We start from the raw sequence: 14,694 nt of genomic DNA on the forward strand, positions 1-14,694 counted from the left end.
ACTCTCTGGCTGTGTGCCATGCTGTGCTGCGCGGCTTGCGACGGTGCGCTGCTGATGCTCACTGACCGGCTAGTTAGTGTTGGCTTTAACTAGCAAAGTTTGCGCACAGGAGAAAAGATGACTGTGGGTCCCAGCAAGTCAGGAAGAGGACCGGTTCGGTCCTGATGAAGAGCTAGTTCTGAATAGTGATTCAGCTGTCCACAGTTCCGACCTGTTCACGAGGCCTGCTGCTGGCGCTAACCTCGGGTGGATCCTCTGGTTATTCTCTGGCAACCTCCGCTCTAGACTCTTAGAACAAAGGAGAGTTCTGGCACTCGGACACACTGGCCGTTCCGTGGTTGTCTGGGCTGAGTCTCAGGATGGTCAGGAGGCGCGCTGCGAGAATGTCCTGCCCTTGGGAGCCTTCTGCTCCTGGGCTGTCCTGCCCTGGAATTCTCCTTTGAATTCCCTTTAGAATAGTCCACAGAATCCTCTCCAGAATCCCTTCTGAATCTTACTGAATCTCGTTTTTACCTGGAGGAACTTCAGCTCGTTGATTGGCTGAAAGTTCCATGGGCATCAGAGTTCCACGTGGGTTACTCAGCCCTACCAGTCCCTGATTGGTTGATCAAGGTGAGATATGAGTCATTTACTCCTGACACCTAGGAATGCAGTCCAGATGTCCATCTGGCACTCCCTAGACAGATAGGCGCCAATGGATGACCATTGATCATGACAGCCAGGCTTAGCTAAGTGCATCCCCCTTTGGGAGCTGTCCTAGGACCTTAAATCACCCTGCACTAATGGTCTCTCTGTGGCTGCACCACAGAGTTGAACAGAGAAATGGGGCCTCATTTGGGAAGCTCAGAAACACTTAATTCTGCCTTATTATTAAGCCTCGCCGCTACAGTGAATTTCAGCGTTTTAAAGAGATGTAATTTTTAAAACAGACAAAATGAAAGACTTATTAACTAAATACACATAGAAAACCTGCACCTAATTGAGAAAATTTGGACTGGGGCGATGTATTATTGTAGCGGCTCAAGCTCACAGTGGTGCACTTGAGGAATGCGGTACAAGGGCCAGTGGTGCATTGGATAACGCATCTGATTACGGATCAGGAGACTGTAGGATCGTAATGCTCTTAAACCCAGTACCATAACCGCAGTGTGTTCAGTCCTACACAACCTTTCTATTGACTGAATAAACCTCCTGTTCCATCTCCATCTTCTTCCCACACATTCCAGCTATTTCACCACCGTTACTGTTGGACCACAGTCACAGATACGTAAGGGACACTATTCTGAAGAACCGTCTTAAATAAATAACGTTGCAAAAGGTAACAATAAGGGTTTCTTAACGTAACCTTACATCTGGCCATACAATACAATTTCTGTACCCTCAAATAAAAAAAAATTGTACTGCTTTCTCCTGAGAAGTGTAGTGTCAAATACAAGTGTAGTGTCAAATCACAATAAATAATACATCAAATATACTAAATTAACACCCAGATATGACAGATGTGACAACACACAGCTATGACAGAACACATTGAAGACTTAAGCCCTTTAAATTTTTATTTCCTTAATTTCCATTCTCTTCCCTACCCAGGATAACTGAAAACTAACTGTAATAAAGACTGTATATGCATTACTTGTAATACAGCTATTAATAAAGATATACATGGAACCTAATTATTAATAAATAACACTTGTATTACTAAAAATGTGTTATGATAACATTCATTGTGAATATTTGTGGTGTCTGGAAAGCAATTTTAGTTAAATATAATAATAATTTTCAAGCAAGTGGTGCATAAGCTTGTTAATTAATGAGTACATTATTTCCATTACATTCAAGACAGTTCTAATGTGATCAATTGTTCTGCTTAGTCCGCTACCGAGTTGCTTAAAACCTATGAAGAGGTGGCTTAAGCTAGACTCCTAATGCAGTAACATCTAATGGGCAGCAGCTGTTATTTTAGGTTTGTTGCAATCGAGAACAGGTTTAGTACAGAGCTGCTGACAAATTTCAGCGGAGTTTATTGTATATAAGTTTATTGCAATTGACCCATTGTAGCTACCAATCAGCAGCAAGGAAAAACAAACTTCACTTGTGCCTTTTAAAAAAATGGAAACAGAGTAGTTGTTTATGTGGTAATTTCAGGTACAATGTAAGAACTAAAGTTAACTACTCCCATAGTAATGTGTGGGGTCCTATCAATAGAAAAAAAAATGTTGTAACCCGAAAACACAACAAACACAAAACGAGAATCTTTCAGGAACCTAGGTAAATCCCTGTAGTAGTCTAACAACTATGAAAAAAAAACAAACGCAACACCTTCAAAAGAAAAAGAACATTAAAAACAAATCTGGGGAACAACAAAAACACAGAATCTAATGCGAGAGCTTTTTCAAGTCTTCAGTGCTCCTCTCATCACAGTAGACCTCTCTCATATATTTGTGTACAGGTCAGTTGGAGGTACACAGCTGATGGTAATTTTAGTAGGGAGCTGCGTCAGCATGCATGGGCTTCAAAGGAAAAGTCAAGGTTTATTCCATGCTGAAAAGAGAAGGAAACATAATGTTTCAGCTGTGGAGCCTTCTTTGATTGTGACTCAAAATAAACCTTTACTTGTTCATTTGATGTTAGTTTATCTCCATCAAATACCTAAGAGTATCTAAACTCGACAGTTGCTTTCAGTAGCTGAAAACACTGCTCTAGGTGAGGCTTGAACTCACAACCCCGGCATAACTCCGCTATGCACTGCTGTATAAGTACCGCGCGCTGACCGATTGCGCCACTGGAGCTGGGCAAGTTCTGATCCTTATACAGACTGACGCTGCAGAAACACAGGGTGAAAACAGTTTCGGTTGTGGATCCATCTCCACATGGGGAACACTAAAAAAGCAAGGAAAATACAAGAAAAGAAACTGAAAGAATTGTGCTAACAGCAAAGGGGGACGGAGGGAGGTGGTCGAACAAGTAAATAAGCCTGGCAGATTATTTGTAGCGACATTTTTTGAGTCAATCAGCACACTGATTTCTCTTCATGTGCCTTAAACTGTGCAGTTTGTATTTTCGTTGTAGCTAGGTTTCTTCAGAAGTCCAGTAAATTGACAATAATGGAGAACTAGCTGACGCACTCCGTCGTGAAGACCCTCTGTAAGGTGATTACACGTTTCATTTTCAAGTCGCCTCCTTTACACGCAATTGCAGCTCCGACACTGAGAGAAAGCATGAGAAATGGCAGTACAGGCTCGATGGCTTCACATCTCCTATCAATCACATAAAATTGCAGTAAAGCGCTCTAAATATGACTCTGAAGTACTGGGAAAGATGAATATTTTGAGCGTGCCTCCCAGGGTCTGCTACAAGGCTGAAGATGGCTTCTTATTCGCGTTTTTCGTTCCGCCTTAAATGCTGCTGCTGTGATGTTATGTCGCCTTTCGCCTGTAGATGGCTCTCTTTGATCAGTACTAATTCGGCTGGAATACTGTAGACATCCTCAGTGAAAGGGAATATCCAAATAAATAGCGACTGTCCAAATTATATTTTTGTATGGAATATATTTTAAAAAATCGCAAACCAATTTTAAAAACTCACCATAACATGGACTTGCACTGGGAAAAAGGTGATTGTGCTTTCTGCTTATTGCTACGGCCCTCCCCCCTGATTATAAAAACGTCTCACAATTCTGACACCGAGGTGTGAGAGACAATGTAATAGACTTTCAAAATCCTGAAGTACAAGACATTTTAATGCACCAATTTTCAAATATGACCCTCTGATCTTGGCTTGTCAGAATACATTGCGAAAAAGTATGGCACGAATTGCACGAATTGCAATGGCACAAATTGTTGAGAATATCACTGACTTTGCCGATATTTGCAGGGGATATGAGTGTTTTGCGCACGTTGAACTACAGCACGTAAGAATTGAGCTCCTTAGTCAATATCACCGGGGATATCCAATAATGACGAACATCTGTAGCTTCAAGGAAACTTCGACTCGCACATGGAGTTTTATCTTCGAATGGAGGGTGGGAGAATTCATTTATAGTCTCGTTGCTCATTAGCTAAACTATTTTAAAAATATGACGCAGATTTGTTCGAGAAACTTGTAATCACCTTGAAAAGAGTCTTCTTGAAGACGTGCACCAGGTAGCTCTCCACTGTTAATTGACAGGACTTTAGAATAAACTGTTCTCATACAACCAACATACAAATTACACATCTTAAGGAACATGAAGAGAAATCTGTGTACTAAATAACATAAAACTGTCGCTGCAAATTATCGCCAAGCTGTTTTACGTGTCCTAACACCTCTTTCTTTCCTATTTTGCAGTGAGCACAATTCTTTCTGTTTCTTCGTCGCTATTTTACTGTCTCTTCCCCCATGTGCAGATGGATCCACAGCCGAAACTTGAGGTCGGTTCCTATTACTCTGTCTGATTGAAAGAGTTGTATTAAAGGCACTCCCATCTCTGCAGGAAAGTTATTGCTGCTCTCAACACAATATACTGCAGCCAAATATAGCGATACTGTCACGTGTTCCTGCTGTCAGTCTATTATGTCATGTTCATCCACACCCAGAAACATTACTGCTGTAGCACCAGAGTTATATAGGCGCAGTCCATAGAGCAAGAATCTCTTAATCTCAGAACTGTGGGTTCAGCCCCCACATTGGGTCCCTCTGTGTCAATTTGATCCCGCCAATCCTCCTAGCATGACCTGATGGCGTAACAGTGATACCCAGTACCCAGCGTAATTCAGCTTTCTTTCCACTTGATTCAGATTTTGATCTGAAATCATCGGCCGAACAAGGGTTTGTCTAAATCGAGGGAGATCTGCTCACAAGCAAGTATTAAACACTTCAGCATTTTCTGTTCGAATACCACACTTTGTCAAAACACTGCCGCTTCTTAAGCTAATAAGTAACGGTTTTTGAGCACGCATTGTATTGTTAATGCTTATATTAAAAAAGCATAAATTCACATAATGGAATTTGGACTGAACAAAGTAGTCCAGCCCCTTTACAACATTACATACCCACTGATTAAAGCTTAAAACTACAGCAGCAGGAGTAACAATAATGGCAACAACATGTTTGGAGTTCGGCATTTCATTTATACTGCGGAAACATCGTATCGGAATGAACTGCCCGAGATAAAAGAGCAATTGCGGCTTCAGATCGTTTTTACAGAGCATTGCGTTGTTCTGTTCATGCTGACTACACGCTTTAAATTTGTCATTTACTGCAAGCGTTGCTTTTCCAGGTTTTTCTGAAATTCCTCGCATTTGAGCCAGCACTAAATAAAATAATTCATTCCCGTCGCTGAATACATCGTGGAAACGGTATTTGCAACGGAATGCTGTCACACATGAAATCTTTTTGTTATTCGGTTCTGAAGTTTGAAAATGAAAATAAAACGGGGGTCACTTCATAGGCTTGAAAGAAATCCAAGCAGCATAAAAAACAGCGAACTCTCACAAATTGCATTGTGCTGCACCTTTCTTCTGCTGCTTTTATAAATCTGCCTTAAACATTTGAATGCATACCTTACTGCTGCTAATCACATTCACGTGCTTACGAAGCTTTTTTCTGTCTGTTATGTTTTTCCAAAGCGGTTTCTCCGTTTTCCTTGTACTGTGATTGTCAGCGAGCACAACAAGACTGAAATACTGTAAAGGCAGGTAAAAAAGACAAGGTAAAACGCCTGAATGTCGGGAGTGGGATTTGAACCCGTGCCTCTATTTGGAGAGCGGAACACAAAGATTAAAAGACACAAAACCGTAAATTTGCTGTTTTAAACCGCTCCACTATCTTGAAGAAATGGGTGCTGACTGTACCAGTTGCATCCGATTTTCTGTAACTTTAGGACGATTGATACGACTGGACGAACACAATTTGTGGCGTTTAGCATGACATGGAAAACGGTACCGGAGCATTCGGGTCCGGAGTACCAGACTCAGAAACAGTTTTTACCCCCGCACTATCAAACTATTAAACTCCCAGCCTCTCTCACTCTCACCTCACCTCTCACCTATGATCTGAACCTCACAGTGCCTTCTTTCTTACCAAAAACCCAAACACACATTGAATCTACCTCTACCATACATGTCAAAAGCTCACTCCCCATTATTTCTATCCCTTTATTTCATTCTTTTGATGCATGTTTTTGCACATCACCTGTTACCTTTTTGTTGTTATGCACACTGCCTGTTGTTGTTTTTTGCACATCGGCTGTTGTCTCTGTCTTTCTTTTGTTATACAATTGTATTGTTGTGTTTTTTTCTTTGTACTACTTATGTCCGAGAGCTAGCTAAATAGCATTTCGTTATACCATATACCTGTGTATGAGTATAATGACAATAAACTTGAACTTGACATAGTCTTGCAGGCAGTATATTATTTTATCGTTTAAAAAAACACGGTCTTCTCGTATCTAAGTCAGAATTTTTGTGCTTTCGAACGTTACTTCCAACCTGGACTGAAAGCTCACCCGATGTGTTTGTGATCAGACCATGAAGTGAGGGGCTGTACCAAGCGCACGTTCCTTCCCAATGCTGAGGTGATCATTCGGAAGATGGGTGTGAAGAGAGACAAGCTTTGTCGACTAAAAAACAATGTAGGATATGCAAGAATACCAATCACTGGCGACAGTTATGTTCTCTTACTATTGAGACCCCTACATTGCGAGTTTTTTTAAGACTTTGAAACTAAAGGAAAGCAGTGACAGATGAAACAGGCACAGGTGGGGTTTGAACCCACGATCGTCGGTTTACGAGACCGACGCCTTACCACTTGGCCACCGCGCCTTCAAGGAAACAAGGGAATAATGTTGTTCAAATTAGTTTTTTCTGAATATGGTTTACATCGCCTGGAGGCAGCAACAACAATAAAAGGGATACTTGTCCTTAAACTCGGACGTGATGTTCTGCAGACATGTGCATAATGTCCTGTTTTCTTACAGTGTAGACATTTTGCTGTTCACGCTCCGCATTTATCTGCTTTGTGCATTGTTAGTCCGCACCTGTAACATGTAATGTCAGCCGTCCCCTGTTCTTCTATTTCTCTAGCATGACTGCGTCCTGCTGCTCGGCTTTTATTTGTAAAGTTTGAGCGAGCGTCCCGTTCAGTGTCACTGTAGTCAGAAAGCATTCTTGATTCTGCTTGAGCTGCTTCATGAATCTAGCGACTGTAAGAGCTCTTTCTAAAGTCAGCCCTTCCTCCTGCAGCAATTTATAGTCTCTTATGTGCACATTTTCCACAAGTTGATCTCTTAACATGTCAGTTTCCAATACTCCAAAGTCACAAGATTTAGCCAGTCCTCTTAGTGCAGTCACAAAAACATCAACAGATTCGTCCTGAGACTAAGTTCTCTGCCTAAATTTATGCCGTTCCAAAACCACATTTCTCCGCGGTGTAAAGTACGCGTCTAAGGCAGCTACAGTCTGTTCATATGTACCTTTTTCTCCAGGGAGGTTGGCGAAAATCCGCTGCACGGGAGCCCCGATACAGTGCAGTAATGTAGCACGTCTCACGGCATCCTGAGCTTCTGTATATCCACTGGCTGTTTAAAAAAAAATCTGTACGACTCCATCCATATCTTGTATTCCGTATACAAATCTGGAGCTCCGAGGTTCAGTGGAAGCGGTGGAAAAAGCTGGGCATAAGCAAAGCTTCTCGGCGCGGCTGCCATATCTTCCATGGCGCAAGCTAAACGAAAAGTCCGAAAATTCAAAAGTTCGTTTCTACCAGCAAGAGAACTAAAATCTGCAGTGTTCTGCTCGCTTTGAGTCCGTCAAGCACTCATCTCTCGTCGCCATAAATGTGTATTTTAATAAAGAGACGTTTTTATATTATTTTAACTACTTTATTAACTACACAGATCACGCCCTTACACCATATATCCCCGCCTTCTACTCTCTCGTTCTGTTGTCTCGCGATTTCTACTCACTATACTACATTTAGCATGACTTCTTGTTGCAGTTGAGCTCAAAGCTGGAGATGATCTCCATATTCTACCGCAGTAACTAGTCCGAAACGTAGTACACAGTACACACTTTTTAAGTGAAGTCAGGTTGTTAAAAAATTAAACCAGCGCCCTGTCATAGAAACGTACCTCGGTCTCCCGCGCAACAAGCGGGGGTACTCAGCACTATACTAACCAGGAGCGCTTATCTGCAGCTGAGCGTCATCTCTGTTTACTGTCAGCAGTCATTTCCTCATTTCCAAAGACTTTTTCACCTGCTCTCAGGTTTTAAAGACGATCATAAACGCCCAAGAAGTAATTCATGTCAGTTTGAAGTCTGTTTCTGTTGTCTCAGCTCTTGATAAAGAAAAGCCGTGCGTGGGAGACTCCCTCTCTGACGACGTTTGCCGTCACCCTGCGAGGGAGAAGAGCCATCAATCACCGAGGCAACCACTGAGACAGTTAACATTGAACACGTGAAATGCGAGATGTTGTGATATTTTTTCCCGCTTAAGGCTTCTATCGTTTCTACTCTAACGAGAAAGACCTCTTTATTAGAAGTGAGATTTTAACAAACGTCTCCAGGGGTAACTGCGACCTGAACGCAACGCCTTAGACCACCAGCCATCTTGCCTGTGGTACTTATAATGAAGTATATATTTTATTTCTACTCGTTGATAAGAAAAATCATGAAATGAAAAATCATGTAATTAGGGATATGTCTTTTTTTCATGGGGAAAACTAGCCCGAGCAAATGTAAAGTTTAGAGCAGCGCTCAATAAAAATGATCAGAAACCGAAAGCGCTTCTTATACGGATCAGTATATTCCGATACCACTGGTTCTGCAGAAGAAATAAGAAAAGCCGAACTCAAAGCACTGTGTTGCCATTACGGCTACTCCATCTGCAGCTGCTTTAAGATTACTCACACTGTGTTGCCATTAAGGCTACCTAATTAAAAAAAAACTTATCGTCACCTTTTTGAACGTGATCGTTAGACACCCGTTAAATCTCAACCGAGGTTTCTTGAGAGATCGTTCAGCGAGCGAGTAATAAAAAACTACTTCGCTTCTAACCTCTGCTGTCGCTGTAAACTCGGACGTGATGTTCTGCAGATGTGCAGTGTGCCTTTCCTCTCGTCGTATTCAAGAGTACTCACTGTGTGAGCTCCTCACTGCGTGTTCTGTACTCTACTGTGATTTAATTTAGATGATTACGTGGAGTAGAGTGACAAGATCTATTGAACATTTTCGGTTTGTGAAATGAAACACTAAATACACTACAGTAAATACAAGTAATGGACATTTAAAATAACCACAGTACAGCTAGAAGAGTGAAAGATAAAAGACTATTTAGAATGAGATTCACATGAGACTTAAGAACGGCACAACCGCCCGAACAGGGACTTGAACCCTGGGCCCTCAGATTAAAAGTCGGATGCTCTACCGACTGAGCTATCCGGGCTCTGAACGAAAATCGACACTGTCGGGATCCTCGCAAGTCACGTGTCTCTTGTGCCGAAGAGCAGTCATACCTGACCCGTCTGGGATGACCACTGACAGACATTATCCAGAAGCGACGGCACCACTCCCAGTAGAATGAGTGAGAAATACAGCATGACATGGGTAGTTAAGGGGCTCCCACAATCCATCTTTCCTCACATTACTGTTTTTTTTTCAATAGCATTTTGACCTTTTTTCACATTCAGATTTTTTTCACATTTAATAAAATCTTTTAATCAACAACATTAAAAAGAAAACAAATGGAACATTTTTTGGAACAATAATTAAAAAAAAACTTTCAATGCCTTGGTTGTATATGTGTGCACACCCTTTATAAAGGGAGTTGCAACAGTGCTGAAATCTAAAGAGCATTTCTGTAGAGAAAACAGCATTTTTTCTGCCTTGATGTTAAGCTTAGAAATTCTAAAGTCTTTTAGAAATTGTATTTCTTAACACCTTGCACAGCCTCCCGACAGACTAACAAATATTTTTGGGAGAAATTGGCTCACACACCGGAAGACACTAACGTTTATCTACGTTAGAGTATGTGAATAACAGTTTAACCGAAAAAGTTTGCAATTGTGATTTTGTTAAAATTGAATAAATCGTCTATCAACAGTTAGAAATTATTAAGAAATTGTTTTATTTCATAAACTATAAGACAATTAAGAGAGTTTATAGGTCATATCCGTCGCTTATGTTCTTTTAACTCTAGCGTTCAGGATCCAAACCCAGGTGCGGACCGTTGTGTTTCTTGAATCTCTTGTAATCATCAAAAGTCGATGTGTAGTCCTTCAGTACTTTCTCGAGTTGTGCCATGGATATTTTATACAATCAATACTTGTCATGCTCTTTTGCATTTTGCTTAACAAACGGAAAAAGTTCAAAGCGTGTTTGTGGCTGTGCTTCACATCTACACGAGAGCACTTGTAACAGTACAGGACACGTAGTGAAAAGTTCGTGAAGCTTTCAGTTTAGTGAGGAGTTCAGAAGGAGGATTCGCTCGATGAATGATCTCTCAAGAAATCCCGGGTGAGATTCAACAGGTGTTTTCTGCAACAGCCACGACAAGTGTGAAGCAATCTCTGGATTTCCTGAATTTGAACTAAATTATTAGTTCAAATAATTTAGTATTTAACAGAACTAAATGAGGTACATTTAAAACAGCAGCGCAACTCTGCAGCACGTCGAGTGTGCCTGCATTTAATTGTGTAAACCTGGCTCTCTCTGAACACGAGCAAAGAGTTCTCACTCAACAGAAGATTGCGACGTGAGTACTGTAATATAAAGCACCTGGAGATGCCAGGGATTGAACCCGGGACCTCATACATGCGAAGCATGCGCTCTACCACTGAGCTACATCCCCGATGCGAAGGGAAATGGAAGAGACTTAGGCATGTGCAGATGCTCACTGATCACAATCCATCACTCACGAAGAATGCATGCAGTTTCCCACTTTCGCGTTTCCTCTACTACAGAGTAAATTCATGGGAATGAAGAAATAAGGAAGGAAAAATAATCACATTGAAGCTTCAAGAGACTGGGCACAAATTAATCTACTATTTTTGTATTCAGTCACACGTGCGACGGTGGTTAATTCCCAGACGGGGGAGTGCTTTTTTTCTACCAACTTACTCGACTGTCTTTTAATTCTGTTTTATTTGAAAGCTTTTTGCATCTTTTAAGTGCTCTTGATTAAACTATGCATAGAAAAACAGCACTACTGATGATTTTCATGGACCGATGCACACTTGTTCTGTACAACCCGAGTGATAAAGCCCTGTCTGCAAATATTGTAGAAGAACATAAAAGGGTGAAACAACGCCCCAACCACAGGAATGGTAACCGGAAGGATCGTGTTCTTATTTGATAAGTCCTTTTGAGATGTCTTGTCAATGCACAACGGCGTTAGAGCTGAATAATTTACTTTTAGTGGTGTTTTTAAACAAAGACGGAACATGTTATTTCTATACCAGGAAGAAAGGAGCTTTAACTTTAAGAGGCAAAAACGATACCTTATCAAAGCTAATATTAATTAAAATGACATCACAACAAAAGAGTGTAGCCTTGAGTGAATAAAATTAGTTTTCATTGGACGTCTGTGTCTCCATAACTTTGTAGGTGAGAGAGAGGATTGTGATAATTTGCAGGTGCTTCTCGGAAGTGCGTTGGTGGTACAGGCGCCTTCCAAATAATTGAGTCGGGTTTGAATCCCAGCCAGTACAAACCCAAATCTTTTCAAGATAATCTGTGGTCCGCTAACACATCTTTTGAAACACTACAACAGGTAACACCCCGTGTGAAACATCATGAGCATCTGTTAAACCTCTCTACCTGCCCGTTCCTCACAGAGACATGACGAGGGTCTAAAGGGACATTTTGAGCCGTAGAAACATTTTATCATTCCGTACTTTCCTGTGCAGTCAGGCCAGTTCCACTTCAACTGCGCCCGACAACGGAGGTCGTTTTGAAAACAATGAGAGTAAAGGGACACTGCACGTCTGCAGAACATCACGTCCGAGTTTAAGGACAGCAACATCAGAGATTGGAAGCTAGGGAGTTTCAGGTCTGTGGTTGTATTATAGGTTCTAGAAAGTCTGAATACCTTTGCAAGAAGTATTTCAGAATCCCACTAAAATCCAGTACGAATGCCGCATAGATCTGCATTGTACAGTTAGTATACTGTTTGTCCGTTGAATCAAACACGCCTTATAAAGCATTTCTAAAACAGGAGAGATCGTTAGGGAATGCGTCTTCCTGTAAAAATAAAATGACTTCAAGGGCACTATAAGCAGAGGTGTGAAAGCCTGCTCTACAGAAGAACTATAGCCAGAGATGCCAAAGAGGTCGAGATTTCACCACGTGAGAGAAAGCATCTCAGAAAATGAAGTTGCGGCCGTTTCCACGCGTTATAAAACCACTAGGTCAAACAACAAGAGCTGAAGAGCCGCTGTTGAGAGCAACGCGGCCAAGCGCTCTAAGGAGCTGACTTAAACCTCCAGTCTCTTCAGGAGCATCTGTTGGAGTGACACTGCTACAGCATATCTCCTTGTTAAGTATCCCTTTTATTGTTGTTGCTGCCTCCAGGCGATGTAAACCAGATTCAGAAAAAAATAATTTGAACAACATTATTCCCATGTTTGCTCGAAGGCGCGGTGGCCAAGTGGTAAGGCGTCGGTCTCGTAAATCAAAGATCTTGGGTTAAAACCCCACCTGTGCCTGTTTTATTTGTCTCGGCTTTCCTTTAGTTTCAAAGTCTTCAAAAAACTCGCAATGTAGGAGTCTCAATAGTAAGAGAACGTAACTGTCGCCAGTGATTAATATTCTTGCATATCCTGCCTTGTTTTTTAGTCGACAAAGCTTGTTTCTCTTCACACCCATCTCCCGAATGATCGCCTCAGCATTGGGAAGGAACGTGCGCTTGGTACAGCCCCGCACTCCATGGTCTGATCACAAACAGATCGGGTGAGCTGTCAGTCCAGGTTAGAAGTAACGTTCGAAAGCACTAAATGACTTAGGAACGAGAAGACCGTGTTTTTTTAAACGAGTAAACGATAAAATAATATACTGCCTGCAAGACTATGTCAAGTTCAAGTTTATTGTCATTATACTTATACACAGGTATATGGTATAACGAAATGCTATTTAGCTAGCTCTCGGACATAAGTAGTACAAAAAAAAAACAACAACACAACAACAATACAATTGTAATACAAAAGAAAGACAGAGACAACAGCCGATGTGCAAAAAACAACAACAGGCAGTGTGCAAAACAACAAAAAGGTAACAGGTGATGTGCAAAAACATGCATCAAAAGAATGAAATAAAGGGATAGAAATTATGGGGAGTGAGCTTTTGACATATATGGTAGAGGTAGATTTTCAATGTGTGTTTGGGTTTTTGGTAAGAAAGAAGGCACTGTGAGGTTCAGATCATAGGTGAGAGTGAGAGAGGCTGGGAGTTTAATAGTTTGATAGTGCGGGGGTAAAAACTGTTTCTGAGTCTGGTAGTCCGGACCCGAATGCTCCAGTACCGTTTTCCATGTCATGCTAAACGCCACAAATTGTTTTCGTCCAGTTGTATCAATCGTCCTAAAGCTACGGAAAATCGGATGCAACTGGTACAATCAGCACCCATTTCTTCAGGATAGTCGAGCGGTTTAAAACAGCGAATTCACAACTTCGTGTCTTTTAAGCTTTGTGTTTCGCTGTCCAAATAGAGGCACGGGTTCAAATCCCACTCCCGACAGTCAGGCGTTTTACCCTGTCTTTTTTACCTGCCTTTACACTGTTTCAGTCTTGTTGTGCTCGCTGACAATCACAGTACGAGGAAAACGGAGAATCTACTTAGCAAAAACATAACGGACAGAAAAAAGCTTCGTAAACACGTGAATGTGATTAGCAGCAGTAAGGCAGTTAGGTGTCCATTCAAATGTTTAAGGCTGATTTATAAAAGCAGCAGAAGAAAGGTGCAGCCTTTGTGAGAATTCGCGGGTTTTTATGCTGCTTGGACTTCTTTCAAGCCTATGAAGTGACCCCCGTTTTATTTTCATTTTGAAACTTCAAACCGAATAACAAAAAGGTTTCATGTGTGTCAACATTCCGTTGCAAATACCGTTTCCACGATGTATTCAACGACGGGAATGAAATATTTTAGTGCTGGCTCAAATGCGAGGAATTTCCGAAAAGCCTGGAAAAGCAACGCTTGCAGTAAATGACAAATTTAAAGCGTATAGTCAGTATGAACAGAACAACGCAATGCTCTGTAAAAACGAATTGAAGCCGCAATTACTCTTTTATCTCGGGCAGTTCATTCCGATACGATGTTTCCGCAGAATAAATGAAATGCCGAACTCCAAACATGTTGTTGCCATTATTGTTACTCCTGCTGCTGTAGTTTTAAGCTTTAATCAGTGGGTATGTAATGTTGTAAAGGGGCTGGACTACTTTGTTCATTCCAAATTCCATTATGTGAATTTATGCTTTTTTAATATAAGCATTAACAATACAATGCGTGCTCAAAAACCATTACTTATTAGCTTAAGAAGCGGCAGTGTTTTGACAAAGTGTTGTATTCGAACAGTAAATGCTGAAGTGTTTAATACTTACTTGTGAGCAGATCTCCCTCGATTTAGACAAACTCTTGTTTGGCCGATGATTTCAGATGAAAATCTCAATCAAGTGGAAAGAAAGCTGAATTACGCAAAGGTCATAGAAGGCACTGGGTATCACTGTTA

At 41.2% G+C, this 14,694-nt stretch overlaps 4 non-coding genes across 4 annotated transcripts; all 4 read right to left on the reverse strand.

Moving 5' to 3' along the window:
* Positions 1-2,695: 2,695 nt before the first annotated feature.
* On the reverse strand, positions 2,696-2,789 carry trnai-uau (transfer RNA isoleucine (anticodon UAU)). The gene is made up of 2 exons: positions 2,752-2,789; positions 2,696-2,731 (listed from the first exon to the last, which is right to left on the reverse strand). It is a non-coding gene; the product is annotated as a tRNA-Ile (tRNA).
* Positions 2,790-6,728: 3,939 nt separating this feature from the next.
* Positions 6,729-6,800, reverse strand: trnat-cgu (transfer RNA threonine (anticodon CGU)). Its single transcript has one exon. It is a non-coding gene; the product is annotated as a tRNA-Thr (tRNA).
* A 2,547-nt stretch (positions 6,801-9,347) lies between these two features.
* Positions 9,348-9,420, reverse strand: trnak-uuu (transfer RNA lysine (anticodon UUU)). Its single transcript has one exon. It is a non-coding gene; the product is annotated as a tRNA-Lys (tRNA).
* A 1,332-nt stretch (positions 9,421-10,752) lies between these two features.
* Positions 10,753-10,824, reverse strand: trnaa-cgc (transfer RNA alanine (anticodon CGC)). Its single transcript has one exon. It is a non-coding gene; the product is annotated as a tRNA-Ala (tRNA).
* Positions 10,825-14,694: the final 3,870 nt, after the last annotated feature.

The sequence above is a fragment of the Atractosteus spatula genome, unplaced genomic scaffold, assembly GCF_055471065.1.
Source record: "Atractosteus spatula isolate fAtrSpa1 unplaced genomic scaffold, fAtrSpa1.hap1 Scaffold_69, whole genome shotgun sequence".
Lineage (NCBI taxonomy): Eukaryota > Metazoa > Chordata > Actinopteri > Semionotiformes > Lepisosteidae > Atractosteus > Atractosteus spatula.